This window comes from Convolutriloba macropyga, chromosome 10 (genome assembly GCF_964194025.1).
Source record: "Convolutriloba macropyga chromosome 10, txConMacr16.3, whole genome shotgun sequence".
NCBI lineage: Eukaryota > Metazoa > Xenacoelomorpha > Acoela > Convolutidae > Convolutriloba > Convolutriloba macropyga.
The window spans coordinates 3,393,166-3,407,996 of NC_134477.1; the positions used below are offsets into that span (position 1 = coordinate 3,393,166).

Sequence of the window (14,831 nt, forward strand, 5' to 3'; positions counted from 1 at the left end):
CAGTCTATTTATAGATCGAACTATATGTAAGTTTTTGAAAGTTTTTGGTTTTTAAAAGCACCGCTGCCGAAACTGAAGGTTTCTGAATTATTAGGATAATAAAAGTGTTAGATTAAGAGAAAGTCCCTGCCGTACAAACAAATTCGGTCAAGATCGGCGCTAATGTATAAATAGAAATTGTGACAGTGTTCAGCAGTAGAATCGAGAGATGTAAATCTATAGAAGGAATCAAAATGACAGATAAAACTTATTTTGTGCGCTTATAATTAATGGACCATAAAATATAGCTGGATAATCTCAATTAAATGAGGGGATAGACTTTGCTCAATTAGTGGGAACTGTTCATAGTTTCCTATTTAGTTCAGTCAATTTTCCATTGGGTTTTACGTTCAAGAATCGATTCCTTTTTACAGACTTCAGAGGCGTGGACAAGGAGTCATATAGTTTTTGAGTTTCTGACCTCGTTACTTTTGGCTGAGAAGTACTTTCAAGTCCACAAAGTCATTATCAGTACTATCAAAATGTCATTATTTCCACAGTTCATCAGTTCATAAGCAGTAATATCAGTTGCCAGTTTTGCACTCATGTGTCGCACAATTTTCTTTGTCTCAGAGGCTGCCGTGGGTTTTGAGTTTGATAATACCGGTAGTGTTGTTGTGCGGGAGGGAAGGTTTGAACCTATATAAATAGTCAAGTATTAGTTCAACACTCACTCGGCTCCTAGAGTCTAGAATTTTGCTCTATGTTTTAAAATACAGTGCATTTGTGGAAAATTAAAATACGCTGCTGTGATGTTTCATAATGAGGGCTCATACTGTTCCGTCCATTGGGTAGATCATACCCCCCCCCCCCCCCCCCCCCCCCTGTTTGTTATCCATTCAAAAACTGCTGTTGACTAACTTCTTTTGCTCTGGAACGATCACGGCTGAGTAATCCTGACCAACAACTTGTGATAAAACTGTAAAATGGTAATGGGCTATATTGATGTAAAATGGTGAACAATTCCATGAACAAATCTGAAGATGTAAGTGAAAATAAGTTTGGGAATATGATTCATGGTGTCTCAGGCTCTGATTGTTAACAGCTCAGAGATCAATTTCATGCTTCCGAAACCCCTGCAATAATATATACTTCTGTCCCATAAAGTTGGAATAATCAAACGTTTCAAAGATCAGGTTTCAAATTTAATGCACTCAGAAAAGAAGGATGAACACTCAGAAAATGGACCAGCAGGAAAAAGCGTGATCATTTATTTAAATCACATGATTGCTCGACTCAATGTCGTGGGCGGTGTCTTTCGAATGTTCGACTATAGTCTGTCCCATAAATTTGAAATAAGCGAACGTTCGAAAAACGCCAAAAACGTATAATTGAGCATCAATGTGGTTATTTGAATGTCAACTTTTTTTCCATTCAGCTTTCATTCATCAATTTTTTCTACATGTTTTAAAATTGAGCTTTGAACTCTAACCTGTGGCTTTTCAAACGTTCGCTTATTTCAATTTTATGGGACACGCTATATAGTCAGTCCCGTAAAGTTGCAACGCTATCGAACGTTTGAAAGGTCAAAGTTCAACTTTAAAACATGCAGATATATGGCCAAAAGATGCTCATTTGCATGCCTCGACCTTTTCGAACGTTCGCTTGCGTTGCAACTTTATGGGACTTACTATAGATGTTATCGCTGACTGTCTGTCTACACTCTACTTGTACAGCGTGTCACATAAAGTTGAAATAAGCGAATGTTTCAAAAGCCACTGGACAGATTTCAAAGGTCAAAGTTCACATTTGAAACATGTAGAAAAAAATATCAATAGAAGCTTAATGGAAAAAAACGTTGACATTCAAATGACCAATTTGATGCTCAATTGCCTGTTTTTGATGTTTTCGAACGTTCGCTTATTTCAACTTTATGGGACAGACTGTAGTTCATTACAATGAAATGAGCAATGAAATTTTTCATACAAGATAGCAATAGGCGCAAATTTAGGGGATTAAGTTTCTTTAAATGAAGACTATATTCTGCTACCCTCCCAGTGTTTTCTATGACCTCCAATTACAATTAACGTGTTTATATATATGCCCACTAAGTTGGGGGGGGGCAGAATAGATCCTTAATCAAAATTGTTGTCAACATTACAAGATGCAAATGTAACAAATCAATTTTAAATTGAAAATTTTTTGGTTATTAGAACTGGAATTTTGTCTAAACTATTTAGATTTAATCTGCTTTTAATTGAGGAATGGAAGATTAATTTTAGTTTCCGTGTAAATAATACAAGCACTAAAAATGACGATTTCGTAGAAAAAATTTAAAGAAGTCGGGAAGCTTTATTTCATTGCGAGAAATGTGAAGACTGCAATTTACTAGTAACGAGAAAGCGACTTTACAGAGTCTATCGAACAGCGTCTGTTTTTGGAGAGCATTTGAAGCCTCTTAGAAAAGTTATTGCATATTTGATTTTTGATTTCACTGGGAAAAAGTAGTTCAGATTGCTATTCAATTTCAAAATCAAATGTTTTTGCAATAAGATGCAGGGTCATGGTTGGTCATCTAGAGCAGTGATTAATTGCAGGCCAATAGAAAAATAGAGAACTTTTTTTCATTTTTTTCTAATTTTGGAGTATAAAAGTTATGAGTTGCAAACTTTGAAAACGCATCGTTATTTTTGCCGGCTGCCTTAAAGCTTTGCTTCAAATATTGAGAATGATGCAGGCCTACCTCGGTTTTGATATTATAGGCGCCTTGTGTAGCAGGTTTTGATCGTCTAATTAAACTTTTTGGAGGGCGTCATTCTGCTGTTCTGTGGTTTTTCCTGAAATTCTCTATTGAAATTTTCCAGAATTTGGAATTTTTTGCTGTTTACTGTTCTGTATCAATTGTGATTAATTCTTGGCAAATACAGCAAACCTGTGCCTTCATTAAGTCCTTTAATCTCTGATTCATTCAAGATAGCAATAGGCGCAAATTTAGGGTATGAAATATGTTTAAGTTGGTATCTATGCTGCTTTCGCCAGTATTTTTATGGCCCCCAATTATAATTTACGTTTTGTTATATAGTACGTTATATGTAGAAAAAACACCAGGTGAGCCGGGGGGCGTAAAAGATATGCGCGGCAAGTTGAGGGTGGGGGTGGAGGGAGGGAGTACATTCTTAAATTGTATTAGTTGTTTCATCTAATGGGCGGTAAATCCGAATTTTAACCAACATTACAAGATTCAGGAAATTGAGGACGTTTTTGATGATTAGAATTGGGAGTTTTGTTTAAGGTATTTGGAATTTATTTGCTTTGTAAACGAAGAATGGAAGGTAAACCACACTTTCCGTATAGATGAGGTTCAAGTTATTTAAGGAAACTGCAAGCACTTAAAATGACAATTTCTTAGAAGTTTTAAAGAAATGGGGTTGTTTTATTTCATTGAGAGGTTAATAAACTCGGCAATTTATCTAAAGACTGGAGGTAAGAAAGCATCTCAGCAAAATTTTTCAAACAGCATCCTTTTTAGAGGGATTTTGAAGCCTGTCAGAATGTTTATTGAAATATGATTGCAGTGAGGAAAAAGTAGACGATATCACTTCCTTTCAAAAGTAAAAAATTTTTGCAATAAGATGCAGGGTCAGGTTTGTTTTGTAATTTAAGGCATTGAATAAGGAAAGTAAATGGATAAATCACGATTGATAAATCACTGTTCTGTATCAATCGTGATTTTTTTTTGGCAAATACAGCAAACCTGTGCCTTCATTAAATTTTTCAGTCTCTGATTCATACAAGATAGCAATAGGCGCAATTTAAGGGATAAAGTATCTTTAAGTGGGGATCTATTCTGCTTCCCGCAGTGTTTTTATGGCCCCAATTGTAATTTACGTTTTATATAGTACGTTACATGTAGAAAAAACACCGGGGGCGTTAAAGACATGCGCGCTAAGTTGAGTGTGGGGGTGGTGGGACGGAGTAGATTCTTAAACTGTATTAGTTGCTCCACCTAATGAGCAGGAAATCCGAATGTTAACCAACATTACAAGATTCAGGAAATTGAGAACATTTTTGGTGATTAGAATTGGAATTTTTTAAGTAATTTGAAATTTAATTGCTTTGTAAAAGAAGAATGGAAGGTAAACCACACTTTCCGTATAGATATTGAGGTTCAAGTTATTTAAGGAAACTGCAAGCACTTAAAATGACAATTTTTTGAAGAAATTGTCATTTTAAGTGCTTGCAGTTTCCTTAAATAACTTGAACCTCAATATCTATACGGAAATTGTGGTTTACCTTCCATTCTTCTTTTACAAAGCAAATAAATTCCAAATACCTTAAACAAAACTCCCAATTCTAATCACCAAAAATGTTCTCAATTTCCTGAACCTTGTATTGCTGGTTAACATTCGGATTTCCCGCTTATTAGGTTTTAAAGAAATCGGGTTGTTTTATTTCTTTGAAAGGTTAATGAAGTCGGCAATTTATCCAAAGACTGGAGGTAAGAAAGTATCTCAGTAAAATTTTTCAAACAGCATCCTTATTTGAGGGAATTTGAAGCCTGTCAGAATATTATTGCAAATTTGAAATATGATTGCACTGAGGAAAAAGTAGACGATATCACTTCCTTTCAAAAGTGAAATAATTTTGCAATAAGATGCAGGGTCAGGGTTGTTTTGTATTTTGAGGCATTGAATACGGAAAGTAAATAGATAAATGGAGTACTTTTTACGATTGCACGGTTTCCTAATTTTAAATGCGAATCCGTTTTAGTCTAAAACTTAAAATGAGTTGACAACATTGAAAAAAAAATCAATGTTCTTATTAATTGCTCTCACACGAAATTTGTTGCAATTATGCCATTATATTAGTCCTGTCGGTCTTTTTTATGCGTTTTGTCGCTTGACCGATTTTTCGTCTGACATTTGACTCAAAAACGAGATAAGGATGTAGCGCCCAGCGGCCACTTAGAGCTTTTCAGCTCACTAGACTCAAAGAATGCGATTAACAGAAACTGTTTTGGGGACTTATGCTTATGGTGAAGGGCGGTTCTTAGAGGTTGAAGACCCCCCTCAATGTTGCCCACACCCGCTTTTGTTGCCCCCCGGTGCACACCCAACCCCCCCCCCCCCCCCCCCCCCCCCAGGTGGCTAGCTTTTGGCGCAGCCAACCGCTCACCGGTTTGAGAGCAGTTCGCCCGACGTTAGTCGGTTGTGTTCAGTTGTTAATCAGTAATCCCTTATAGTTATTGCAATGCACGCAGGTTTTCGATACTAAAAACATGTTAATATTTTTTTTCAATTTGTTTAAATCTCTAAGTATTTTATCTCGGATTCTTTTCAGCATGCTTGATGAGGTCGGGCTTGTGCAAGGCCTCAACTATCATTTTTTAGGGTTGCAGCGGTACTCAAGTATCTAGTACTCAAAATTCTCAAATGGTTTGCAGCATTGAACAGCCTGTTTCTTGCAGTTTGGGTTCACTAAACCACTGTTCCGACATTCTCATTGTTAAATGCTGACAAGCTTGTCTCACATGTTTTTTTTTTATCGCAACTAGAGGAAACCTATACCTTCATTAATTCCTTTGTTTTCTGATATTGCTCATTGTCAATGTCCTCACTTTGAGATTGGAATCAATTTCAACTTTTTTATCTCGAAATATATCTTATCGATCATAATCATTCTTAAAATGTATTGTGTTCTCTGGAAGCAATCTCTACTGACCCTTTGGATAATTTTTTTTGCGTACTAATCATTCACATCAAGAGCAATACATTGTTCATCAAGACTCAAATAATTCATTTATAGCTCGCTTGTTTTGCAGAGGTCTCATTGTGGGTCAGTGTTTTCCAGAAACGGCGTCAAATTCTTTTTTGAATATTTTAATAGTTAATTCTCTCTGTTGGCAAAACTTTGCGTTTTGTCTGTTCAATTTTTTTCTTCAATCTTAAACAACATCTCCCCAGAGTTCGAGTTCGACAACTCAATAGTGAGAACAGTTGAAAACCTTTTCAAGCTCACTGTTGTATCTTTTCATAAAGCAAAACTCTATCAGTTTGCCACCTGATAAAGCAGGAGTGTCAGCATTTTACGGATGCTTCAATTTCTCGTTTGGCCGCTTTTATCAGAGATTTCGAGCTAGTTTTTCAATGTAAGTCATGAAATTTATTTTCAAAAAATTTTCTTGACGCGCCATGCAAATGCAATCAAGAATAACGGAAATCGTGTTTTCAATTGTTTTCACCGAGTCCTAAGCGTCCTGACGTTTAAAAAGTTTGCTTATTCACGCTGATTTGCTGCTGAATTTTTTTTGTGACAAGGCTCCGTAATTTGCGATCGCACATAAGGTTCCGACCCCGCTCATCCACAATTTTGGCATAATTGTCTACCAAATGAGGAACAGATGGAAAAGGACAAAAAATTGAAGTATTTTTCAAAAAAAAACTGGTGTATGAACGAAAAAATAGCCTTCAAAGCAAATAACTCAGTGGAGTAAAAAATGATGCATTAGATTGATGAGATATGCCGATATTAAGAAAGCGAGCGAAGACGAACGGCAAAATCAAACAACAACAACAAATATTAATTACATCAAAAAATTTATGTCCGTTTTAAAAAACAAAACCTAATAACGAAGTCAAAATAGCGTCAGATAAAACTGAAAATAAACAAAATAATTTGTAATTCGCCAGCAAAAAATGGTGATTCACCAGTTCGTAATAAAGCTTGGTAACAAGTAGACAAAAAACAACAGAAACTTTAAAGTTAGTAAATTCGCTGAATTTTAAAAAAAAACAATTATTTTTAATTTCAAAGTAATGAAAACCATTAGGAATCAACTAAAATATCCCATAGAATTACAGTTACCAATGCTTCTATAGAAATGAATTAGGAACTCTTGGTATTCAATTTTTTATGCAGTTACAAAAAGAACAACAAATAGACAACAAACTAAAAATCAATTAAAACTTGCCAGAAAATGTTTTAGAAGCCGTAAAGCCATACTTTGGCCCCCAAAATATGTTAGATTGCACCTTCGTCGGACACCGATAATGTATTATGTGGCCGCTCTTTAATGAAAATAAGCAACAATTAGACAAAAAAGAAAAAAATGCAAAATTATATAATACTTGTTTTTTTTTCGAAAAAAATATAATTCCAAAGACATAAAAGCCATTAATTACAAAATAAAAATTTTGAATAGTTTCGTCCATTCTTCCAAAGGAAGCCCTTGAGACTTTCAATTATCCAGAATATGTCTTACGTCTACAAAAAGAATGTCAAATATGACAAACATCAAAAATTAATTTACTTTTTTTTTGTGAAAAACCCGTGTCGAAGCCAGTAAATTCATATCGAATTCTTTAAAAACACTAGATTTTGTGACACCAATCCCTTTTGATACCTCCCTTGACAACAATAATGCCATCTTTAACCTTTAATTAACGAGACCAGGTAACAAACAGACAATAAAAGGAACAAAATTGCGAAGTTGAAATGTTTTTTTTTTTTCATTTTGGAAAATAATTGTTTTCAAAGTCATGAAAGCCATTATCTATCTTCTAATATCGGAACATCGGCTCATCTACTCTTCCAGGAAAAGCCAATCCAACCGGGTTATTGTACAGGAAATTAAATACGACTAAAAAGACAAAGTAAAAACGACAGTTATAGACAAAATTAAAAAATTCATTTAAATACTTCGAGAAAGTACTGTCAAAGCGGTGAAGAACCACAATCTATATCTTTAAGGATTTAAATTTTATCAATTGTGCGTTATTTTGAACGCGAAAAATGTGATATATGAACTGACAATAACGTGATAATTTGACAAAACTAGAAAACATGAAAAATGGGCAAATACCTAAAAATTAAAAGAAAAAATTGTGAAATCTAGTAGTATCAAAGCCAGAACACCCTAACTTAAGGCGTAAAACCACAACATAATTTGAATTCAGCAGAAAGAAGGAGCACTCTTTGATTGCTGACACTAAGCTACAAGTTGACCAACTTAAGAGAAAAATGGAGGCAAAGTTCAATAAGCCATTTTTTATTTAAAAATCAAATATTTTAAAAGTCAAAACGACCATAAGCTTTCAAGCAATCAACTAGATAAATTAATTTTGAGGTAATTAGTATGCCAATAGGACTTATCACAAAGCTTTGATTTGAAATGTTCTGATATTTAATTAATATAAAAAAGATCGATTTTTTTTATAAAAAACCGACTGACGACAATCCGAAATATTTTTGGATTTTAACGGTCCAAGATTGGTACAGAACTAGTGCTGCCAATGCTGGTTTTCCATTAGGAATAATTAATTTTTGGAATGTCATTGATATAGATATTTTGTTAGTTAAAAAGTCAAAAATAAATGCTGCGTTTTTGATAATCAACGAATAAAAGTAGCAAAAAACGGCAAAGTTTTATTTACAGAGCACTCTCATTGGAAGTTGAAGTGGAATTAGCCCCATTTCAGTCTACAAAGACTGTGTTACTGGTTTTTGGGTGTGCACTTCCTGCAAAATTAATCAGAGTATTGTGAAATATTTAGCCGGAATTTGTGAGAAAAAAAATTCAATGAAAATAGCCGACAATATATTTTGTCTTTAAACGTAAAATCAACAACATTTTTTTTGACAAATTTTATTACATTTTATCAAAATTGGCGAAATTTTGAGTCAAAAATTCCGAAAAAACGTAAATGAAATCAACGGAATTCACTCTGTTTTTTCGAAAGTTTAAACCTCGATATCTGCCTGTCAAAAACGAAAATCAAAAAAATCTTTTTAATTCCATATTCTACGCTGGACAAGGTTTCTAATGATACCAGTCTCAACTCTCTACGATGAATATATCGATCGGCCAAAATTGACTGAACCAAAAAAACCCGTTTGAGTATATAGTTCCTCCCCCCTCAAGAGGGGTCGGAACAAAAAGCCCCTGACTGAATCGGTCCTTTGAAGAGTATTTCAATTTCTCAGTCTCATATGTTTCTCACTCTAACATATTATCGCTTAACTCAATCGAAATCCAAGAGTTCTGATTTTTTTCCGACTTTTAAAAAATATTTAAACAGAAGTTTCTGAACAGTTGCCAAGAATAAAAGCAAATGAGATTATGTCAACATGAGGGAGTGGTTCCGAATGATCAAATCCGTAAAATTTAAATAAAAAGGTTAAAAAAAATGCAGTTATAAAATTTTCCAAGATTTTCCTTATAAAATTTACTTAGCAATTGTCCTTGTAAAAACTACAGTTCAGTGATGGAATAAACTTTGTCGATTCATTCATGGGAGTGGGCAGTAAAACTTAAATTAAAAATGTTTTGCCTGTTCTTTTAATTTGATGATGTTCGATGTTTTTAATACTTCACGTTCATCTCATACTAATTTCAGTTACAACCAAATTTAATATTTTTGGCCATACATTTGGATGAAACAGAGACCTAAATTCGGCGAAAAAACTGCAATGATTCATGCGGCTGCTACTTTTCATGAACCTAATTATCTGTTGATTTGTGGTAATTTTTTGGTAGAATTTTTGGCTTTTTTAAAAAAAAAGTATATATTTAGACACACGGTTGCAACCTTACGTACGGAATCACATTACCGATCCGCTATGCTTTGATAGTATATAATACTTTTGCACTAATACATTCATCAAAAGCAAAGTTTTCGACTTGTTTTCGAAAGTTGTTGACTAATTTTTCGATTTCAATTATCTGAATGATGGTTTATGTCTAAAATTGAAGTTGCTAAATTTTTTTAATAATTTCACTCAATTTTGAAGTGGTTTGTCTGTTTTTTTTATAGTTTGTAAGGGCTTTTTATAGTTTGTATGGTTTGATGAGCATTATTGTTTGTTCCTCGGAAGTTATAGAGGACGGACTACTCATTTGTTTTAAAATCATTTTGTTATTACTCTCATGAGTATGATTTAAGGTGTATGATTTTATTCTAAAACTTTGACTTCTAGTGGTTTATTCAATGGGCTCTATTGTTTCGATAATACACTTCTTTGAAATTGGGACTATGGTAAGAAAAAGCAACTTTACGCTCGTTTGCATGGCGCACATAAGAAAAGTTCACTGAAACTTTGAAAATTTCTCAGTGAAAACTTACTTATAACAATCGGTTGTCTAGCAAACGAAGGTCCTTGTACTTGCGTGACACTAAATGTAAGGTTTCTTTGCTCAGCGGAGTTAGGGCTAGTGGTACTTTTATTGGACCACTAATTACGTAACTAGAGATAAGATACTATTGACTTGACCTTGATCTGCAGTTTTGGGTTCATGAATATTCGGAATCTCACTTCGTTCACGTTCTTAGCTTCTATATGTTGATCAGTTTCAAAACCCTATCAAGATATTAGTAATTTCAAAATGATTCAAAAGATCAAATGTAATTTGATTTGAGATTTCTTTTGAGAAAACTAAATTTATGAACAACCTGTGAAAAATATCTGATTTTCTAATACAGATTGTGAACAATTTACCCACTTTGTCATGAATTGTATCATTTCAACGGCTGATGATTTTTCAGACGAGCTTGAAGGCCGCCTGACATTTTCAGAATTTTTCACTTCATTGGACCGAAAAAAACCCAAAAATTCTACTATGAAAAGAAAAATCAACGATGAGTCTCAAAATTCATTTACAACTATATGCGACGTACCTCAACATATTATCGAAATTATTTCCAAAATTTTAATATCATCCGATGAAAATGACAACTTTAGATCTTGCTTTCGAGATATTTTGGCTCTTCGTTCGACTTGCAAATTATTATACAATTACATAAACCATTCTATGTTATCCTTTCCGTTAGATATAAACACGGAAAATAGTCACTTATTTGTTCAAAATTCACGATTTTGCAAATTTTTGCAAAAAGTTAGCGATGAAACTTTTTGGGGGTTTTCGTACATGAAAATAACATTGCCCAAAGAGTATGCAGGTTATGAATGGGTTGATTATGACGAATTTATTCTAATTGCTCAAGAATCGAAGTTCGATATCTTTGCATTACAACTGCAACCATTTTTTGAAGAGTTCAAATTACTATTTGCTGAAAATTTGCGGAAAATCGAGTTTGTACTTTTCGAAGATGTGAGCGCTTCTCTTATCAACTTTTTTTTCTGTATTTCCCGAAATTTGCTGAACAAGGATACAGTTGTGGGGTGGAATATGCCTGGGAGAGCCGGAGTTTTAAACATTGATATGCTACCGATGCGACATTCGGTTACTGGACTCAGACTCAATCAGTTTTCGTTTCTCGAAGCGCCCAAAGTTAGCGTGTTTAAGAATTTGACAAATTTACGAATGCCCAAATACAAAGAGTTACAATTACCCGAGATAAAAATGCTCGAAAACTTATCACTGTTAGATATCGGTGGAATTTTTACAGTAACCGCCGCAAAATCGAAAATTGTTTTCGAAAAAATGCGAGTGTTGAAAATCACAAAGCAACGGTTTGCTAACTCACATCTGCTCGGAGATGTTATCAGTAATTGTTTTCCGAATTTACTTTCTTTTCATTTCTCACGAAAGCAAGACTCGTTTGAAAACCAAATGAGTTTCAAAGATCTTCCGAAAAGCTGCGAAATTGTTTGGACCAATTGTTATCTCATCAAGTATTTTGTTGATTGTCCGTCGCTTAAATGTTTACATATTGAGTCTCTAGGCCTGGAACAAGAACTGTTGCCATTGGATATTTTGGATCTTGCTCAATTTTCACTCGAAGCACTTTCAGTTCATTTTTCAGGAATCAAATTTTAATCTATTAAAAAACTAATTTTTTATGACTTTGTTGAGCAATCTGAAAAAGGGTAAAGATATTCTGAACTATTAAGTAGGTTAATCTTAGTCAAATTGCAATTTTTTAATGTTAACTGAGGCGACTGCCGGCCGAAAATCACTGGTTCACAAATTATATACGTATCAGATTTTAGGATCGTCGAAGACTTTTTTGTTTCATAATTAGTTTAATGCTGGTCAAAAGGAATATTTGCTGGTGGGAAATATCATGGCTAGTTTTGTTAAAAAGTATAATAAACGGTATGGTGAAGTATAGACATGAAATTTGTCAATTTTTTCGATATCTACTTTTGAAAAAGTATTTGATTTAAAAATGTTTGATTCCATGAACCATCAGAAATGAATTATGAAAGCAATCCTGATGGACCAATTCTGGGAAATGTTGAACAAATTCTAGTTTTCCACCCGGAGTTGAAAGTGTTAAGCATATCTTCACCGCATTACGAAATCTACGTTGAATCGGACATTGTTCAAATTTGGCTAGACAAGAAGAAAAACTTTCTTCGCAGTCATTCAATCGAATTGATGATGTTCTGCGAAGAGATTGTAGTGATGAAGAATTCAATTAACCAGAATCTTGTCAACCTAGTTGACAAATTAGACGATGATTTCGGATTTACTATTCGAAACAGAATTGAACTAGAATGCTCTTGTGATGATGATCAAAACAAATGGAAATTGGAACTGGAGGCGTCTTTGTTTACTTACCAATGGTAAATTGTTTACCTGTGGTTTGTTTGTGCTACATATGATTTAGAAGCCAGTTTACTAGTTAAGATGATCTATTATGTTTAATGTAACTTGGCTATAAAGACAACTGCAGCCGTTAGATATTTTGATCAAATCAACAACAATGTAATGTTTGATGACATTCTATAAATCAAGTGCTATAATTGAACTCTCTGGGAGTTTATAAATTGTTCTTAATTTTAGTTCCAGAACTCATGCCTGAATGAAATTGTTTCCACCGAAAAAGTAAATTCTCTCAACTAGTTAATTAAATTTGGGCCGATTAAACTTCATGAAACAAAAAATCAGGCTGCTATTCATCTAAGCTTTGGGCTGGGGGATTTTAATTTCAGAGAACTTGGAAATAAATGGCTGATATCTAAGAGATTAGTGTTTTAGTCATGCATCTAGTGCAGTATAGGTGCTATATACAATTGAAGTATGAATGAATATATATTTAATCAGAAGAGATACTGTTATGATAAATGCTGTCTTCCAAAAACTCTTTCTGTTGATCTTGAACGAAACTTGGTTTAATAGTAAGTTGCTCGTTATTGTCTCTGATTGAGATCTCAGCTTCTATACTTTTAGTTCAAAGTTCTTATTTAATTTAAAATAATCACCATTAAATATTTTTTACTCTATTAAGTAGTTCATCCAGACTAACAGCTGAATGAAAATTAGTTTTATGGCAAGAACTTCCTCAAGATTTGTTCGAGGCGCAAAATTGAGAATTCTATTGTTCTCAAGCGTGTCATGTGGACTTTGTTTCGATATTAAGAAATCTTCTTGGAAAAGGAATACCAGCAATCTTTCCCACTATATACACGCACGGTGAAATAGAATCATTAAGTAGAGCGGTAGATGAACTATTAAAAAAATATAATATATAATATAAAAAAGAACAAAAAAGAATAAAAAAAAGAGGCAATGTAAAGTTAAGAATATAACATTATGTAAAATTATAAAATCATTAAATTACTTAACTAAAATTTGACATTACATTAGTAAAAAATGGCCTAAAAGGGATTATAAAATGTTCTCACAATTTTATATGTACATCATGAAGATTAAAAAAATTAAAATCTAATGCTCTCAATGTCATCTTTCAAATCAGTTACTTTCGGTTCCTTCAAAAATTTTTTCCAAAAATTTTCTTTCAGTTCTTTTTTTAAGGAAGCTTTCGATGTTGTTTTCAGTCTAATTTTAGAAGGCAGACTATTATAAATTGGAATTATAAGGGCTAAACAGCAATAGAACTTGACTTCAAACCATGCTTATTTGACGAAAATTGTGCGATTCTCTCAAAACTATTCTATGCATTTTCATCTTGAGTTTTTTTCAGTATTTGAGTAGCATCTGATATTTAATTTGAATTCTGGCTGTTCTCAAATTGATCGCTCTTTTCACGAAGCATTTGTCCAAGTATAAGTCTATATTTTGAAATCAATGACGTGTCGTGGTGGTAGTACTGGTTGCCTTTGTTCTAGGCCAAAATAGGAATTGACTCACAGAAAATTTTACTGTGATCTCCAATGTTTTGCCCATTTATTTTACATAATTAATTGAACAGAAAAAGAGTGGGCCTGAGGCAGTTCATTGTAGATCTCCTTGATATACAAAATTGAAAACATCTCTACACATTTTGCCTGCAGAACTTCTAATAAGCCAGATGAGTGTTTCAAAACTTAGGAATGATATTTGTTTATTGAAATCAGATGGCACCGAGTTTTTTTCTAAGTGGCAATGTCTTAGTAAGAAAAAACAACAGAACTGAACAGCTAATTCTTCTACGGTCGAGCAGTCGATCATTACAAAAAAGAAGCATCCAAAAATGGAATAAACTTCCGCGTGAAGTACGGGTTATCAAATCACTCTCACAGTTTAAGCGCATGTTAAAACAATATCTGCTCCATTAATTCAAACTTGTACCATTGGAAAGGAACGTTGGTGGCTCCAAAAGTTATTTTTACCTTTAAAAAATGGAACCACTAATTTTGATTCTTAACATTACTAATTTTGTATATAACATTTTAAACTTATAATATTTAATCCCTATGTTTTCAATTTACTTGTTTTTTTTTTAAAAAAAACGATTGTATAGATAGTTAGTGCAATTTTGCAGGCCATGATTATACCGCAAAATGCGACTGGAAACTAAGAAAGGAACCATCAAGGTACAGATAATTGTTTCAAAGGCTGTTGTATATCATTTTTTGTCAGTGTTTAAACCTTGTATTGAAGGCTTGAGTCACTAAGTCACTAACGGTTGATGTTTTTTTGTGTTTCGAACTTGCGCCTGAATTGC

General features: G+C 33.5%; 1 long non-coding RNA gene across 1 annotated transcript; it reads right to left on the reverse strand.

The window, feature by feature from the left end:
* Positions 1 to 209: 209 nt before the first annotated feature.
* On the reverse strand, positions 210 to 1,375 carry LOC142348166 (uncharacterized). Its single transcript, XR_012760713.1, has 2 exons — positions 901 to 1,375; positions 210 to 678 (listed from the first exon to the last, which is right to left on the reverse strand). It is a non-coding gene; the product is annotated as an uncharacterized LOC142348166 (long non-coding RNA).
* Positions 1,376 to 14,831: the final 13,456 nt, after the last annotated feature.